The sequence below is a fragment of the Ziziphus jujuba genome, chromosome 7, assembly GCF_031755915.1.
Source record: "Ziziphus jujuba cultivar Dongzao chromosome 7, ASM3175591v1".
Lineage (NCBI taxonomy): Eukaryota > Viridiplantae > Streptophyta > Magnoliopsida > Rosales > Rhamnaceae > Ziziphus > Ziziphus jujuba.
This window is the reverse complement of record NC_083385.1, coordinates 30,717,501-30,722,500: the sequence shown is the minus strand read 5'-3', so window position 1 is coordinate 30,722,500 and position 5,000 is coordinate 30,717,501.

Sequence of the window (5,000 nt, the reverse complement as noted above, 5' to 3'; positions counted from 1 at the left end):
TCTAAGCATCCCTGCAAAAAATCTCATCAAAATTCGATGTCTAGAGCAAAAAAAGGCCATTATGACTCCTCGATTCCCACCGATGCCCCATGCCATGCCCATCGATGCCCCATGCCATGCCCACCGTGCCCCATGCCATGCCCATCGGCTTTGCCATCATGCCCAAGGATGGCAAAGGGGTTAGTCTCCATGAAATTATGTGTGTGGACCCAATATAAGGTGTAGCACTTGTAGTGCCCATCGTTGGGGCATCCGTGTGCCATGCCTTGCCCCGTTGGGGGCATCCGTGTGCCATGCCGTGCCTCGCCGCCCCACCACGTACGCATTTTGCCGCAATTTCGTGCAATTTCCGTGCAACATAAAGTTCCAAAAAATCACATGGATCATTTTAAAGCATTCCCAACAAAAAAAAACAACCTCCAACCCATTTCCTATTTTATATGAATTTTTCTTAGTTTTTCGGCAAAAAAATTATAAAAAATTCTATGTTGCTCCAAAAATTACAAATCCAATTCCATAATGTTCTACCCATTTTTCTAAGCATCCCTGCAAAAAATCTCATCAAAATTCGATGTCTAGAGCCAAAAAAATGGCCATTATGACTCCTCGCTGAAATTGATATCTGAGCCTGCCAGAAAGAAAATGGCTAAATAAGCTCTTTAGGGGGGTGGTACCTGCCTGCTTCAACAGCGAGCCCCCCCCCGGCCTGCCAGCGCTGCCCACACCCCCCAGCGGGGGTGTGGGCACAATGGCAGGTCTCGTCGGCAGGTGGGGGCCACCATGCACCGGTAACGGTGCCGGGTGGGCCCCACCGTCGGCGACCAGCAGGTGGGCCCGGGGGGGCGGGGCTTGGGCGGTGCGGTGCGGTGCGGGAAAAAAAGCGGAATGTGTGGGCTTGTCCGGTTCGATCGATTGCTTCGTGTGGCTATTGCTATGGTTCTGCATGCTGCGGCATTTGTGGGCGATGCTTCTTCATGGATGCTTATTCGGTGACTGTTGGGGGCGCTGCCTGAAACGGGGGACGAAGGACACCTGCACTCGTGCGGGAGTCTCTCTGAACCTTGCTTGGGGGGCAATCTCGGTGGGATCCGGGTGGGTGTTTGTGCGGGGTATATGCTTCTTCATGGATGCTTGTTCGGTGACTGTTGGGGGCGCTGCCTGAAATGGGGGACGAAGGACACCTGCACTCGTGCGGGAGTCTCTCCGAACCTTGCTTGGGGGGCAATCTCGGTGGGATCCGGGTGGGTGTTTGTGCGGGGTATGCTTCTTCATGGATGCTTGTTTGGTGATTGCTGGGGGCGCTGCCCGAAATGGGGGACGAAGGACACCTGCACTCGTGCGGGAGTCTTTCCGAACCTTGCTTGGGGGGCAATCTCGGCGGGATCCAGGGGGGTGTTTGTGCGGGGGTATGCTACGGTGCCTAGTGTCACGGACTTGTTTGTTTACCCTTCAAGCCGTGCGGCCTTAGTTGCTATTCCGACCCCTTTGTTGCAACTAAGTAAGCCTTTTGCCCACTAAAAGAGAAAGCTAAGCAAAGAAAGCTAGAGCACAAAGAGAGTTTGGGAGAATGAAAGTATATTACTTGAAAGAGAGCTTTACAAGTATAGATGAGATTTCTTGGATGGTTTGGCCAAATGAGGCCTCCACCTATTTATAGGCATACAAAGCTTAATCCTACGGCTATAATTGCTTTAATCCTACGGTGGAGAATGGTTCCCACCTACTCCCACCTACTTTACATAAAATATCTAAAGAAACATCTAGAATGGATATGTACATGGCTTGGCCCATTGTAAGGCCCAAAATAGGCCCAAAGTGGATTATAAGGCCCATAATGGATTGTAAGGCCCAAAATGGAGAGAATGCTCACCAAGTGTTTGATGAAATGCTTCAACCGTGACATTCTCCCCCACCTATGCCGTCGACGTCCTCGTCGAGCTTGCTTCATGGAACCTCTTGATATGATCTTCAAATTGCCAAAGTGCGATAGCAGGTTCCCAACTTGCTTCGCTATCGGGAAGTCCCTTCCATTTCACCAAGTACTCATGACTCGGATGGTTGTCCCTTCCACGAACTACTCGATCAGCTAAGATGCTTTCCACATCCTTGTCATAAGTGTTGTAGACCCCTATTGGTGCTCGCTTGGACTCCCCTCTTGTTTGGTCTTCCTCATCCTTGTAGTATGGTTTCAGACAACTCACATGGAAGACCGGGTGAAGTTTGAGTGTAGGAGGTAACTCCACCTTATAAGATACCTTGCCCACCTTCTTGACGATTGGAAATGGTCCCTCGTATCGACGAACAAGGCCTTTGTGTAGTCCTCGGGTAGACTTGTGTTGGGATGAAAGGATTTTGATGAACACCAAGTCTCCCACTTGATACTCCACGTGCCTCCTTTTGGCGTCCGCCCACTTCTTCATCTTCTTGGTGGCCTTATGAAGGTACGACCTTGCTAAATCCACTTGTTCATGCCAACCTTTGGCAATCTTGAATGCGGCAGGACTCCTTCCTCCATACTTGGTAACAAGTGTTTGTGGAGTGAGTGGTTGTTGCCCCGTGGCTAACTCGAATGGACTTCGATTGGTGGACTCGCTCCGTTGCAAGTTGTAGGAGAATTGGGCAACATCTAGCAGTTTTGCCCAATCATGTTGACTGGCACTCACAAAGTGCCGTAGATATAGCTCTAATAGCGCATTAGCTCGCTCGGTTTGCCCATCTGTTTGTGGATGGAAGCTTGTAGAGAAATGCAACTCCGAGCCCATGAGCTTGAATAACTCCGTCCAAAACCTTCCGGTGAACCTTGAGTCTCGATCACTTATAATTGATCTTGGGAGTCCCCAATACTTCACCACGTGCTTGAAGAATAGCCGTGCCGTCTCCTCAGCTGGACACTCCTTTGTCGCGGCAATGAATGTAGCATACTTGGAGAATCGATCAACTACGACGATTATCGTGCTACATCCCTCGGACTTGGGTAAGCTAATGATGAAGTCCATGGAGATGCTCTCCCATGGTCTCTCCGGAGTTGGTAGTGGCTCCAATAAACCTGCGGGTTGTCGCTGTTCCACCTTGTCTTGTTGACAAACAAGGCAGGTCTTTACATACATTTCGACATCGTCCCGCATTTGTGGCCAATAATAGTTGGTCTCCAACAAAGCTCTCGTACGCTTTTGCCCTGGGTGGCCGGCCCATTTGGTGTCATGGCATTCCTTGATCAAATTCTTCCTTAGGTTGCCCCACCTTGGTACGTAGATGCGATGCCCCTTAGTGTAGAGAAGGCCGTCCTCAACCCAAAACCTCTTAGTCTTGCCCTCCATGGCAAGTTGTAGGAGTTGCTTGGCCACAACATCATGGTCCATGCCCTCCTTTAGTAGGTTGGGTAGTTCCCCTTGGAACTTGGTTATCGATGCTAGTTCGGCTTTCCTACTTAATGCATCGGCAACTACATTGGCTGTACCGGGCTTGTATTCGAGCTTGTAGTCGAACTCGGCAAGAAAGTCTTGCCAACGAGCTTGCTTGGGGCTTAACTTCTTTTGAGTTTGGAAATAGCTTGTGGCCACGTTGTCAGTCTTTACCACGAATTTGGACCCCAGCAAGTAATGTCTCCAAGTGCGCAAGCAGTGGATGATGGCGGTCATCTCCTTCTCTTGGACCGTATACCTCCTCTCCGTGTCGTTGAGCTTGCGGCTTTCAAATGCAATTGGATGCTTTTCTTGCATCAACACGCCCCCTATGGCAAAGTCGGAAGCATCAGTGTGCACCTCGAATGGTTTGGAGCAATCGGGCAATGCCAACACGGGTTCCTTCATAATAGCCTCCTTCAAATTCTCAAAGGCTTGTTGGCATTGGGTGGACCAACTCCATGTCTTGTTCTTCTTTAGCAGATCGGTGAGTGGTGCGGCCAGGGCAGAATACCCTTTGATAAACCTCCTGTAATAGTTAACGAGACCAAGAAAAGATCGCAGCTCACTCACCTTGGTTGGAGGATCCCACTCTTGGATGGCTTTCACTTTGGCTTCATCCATGTGCAGCTTGCCATCCTTGATCTTATGGCCGAGGAAATACACCTCATTGGTTGCAAACGAGCACTTCTCTCTCTTCACGTAAAGCTCATTATCCTTTAGAACCTTGAACACAATTCGTAGGTGGTGGATGTGCTCCTCTAGGGTCTTGCTATAGATGACGATGTCATCCAAATAGACCACCACGAATTTGTCCAAGTAAGGATGGAAGATCTTGTTCATGAGAGTGCAGAAAGTGGCGGGTGCGTTGGTGAGACCAAAGGGCATGACGAGGAATTCGTATGCTCCATATCGAGTAACACACGTAGTCTTTGGCTCATCACCCTCCGTAATTCTAACTTGGTAGTACCCCGACCTCAAGTCAAGTTTGGTAAAGTACCTTGCTCCTCCAAGTTGATCAAACAAATCGGCTATCAACGGTATAGGGTACTTGTTCTTGATGGTAACCTTGTTAAGTGCCCTATAGTCGATGCATAGCCTTAACGAACCATCGTGCTTCTTTTGGAACAAGACGGGTGCTCCATAAGGTGCTTTCGACGGTTGAATGTAACCGGCATCCAAAAGCTCCTTAAGTTGTCTCCTTAGCTCCTCTAGCTCCGGTGGAGACATGCGATATGGTGCTTTTGCGGGTGGTTTTGTACCGGGCTCCAACTCGATGCAATGATCCACCTCCCTCCTTGGTGGAAGTTTCTTGGGTAGTTGTGGTGGCATGACATCCTTGAACTCTTCAAGGACTTGGCTAACCTCCTTCGGTGGCTCCTTGGAAGTAGCTTCTTCTTCCTCGCGTAGAGTAGCAAGGAATGTAGGCTCTCCTTTCTTTACTCCTTTCTTGAGTTGCATGGCGGAGAGGCGGTTGGAAGTACTTGGCTTGTGCATTGTTGGAATCATGCAAGGGCCTCCCTCAATTATACACACCGTGTTGTAGCGAGGGAGTGGTACCACATTGAATTGTCTAAGAAATTCCATGCCAAGTACAAT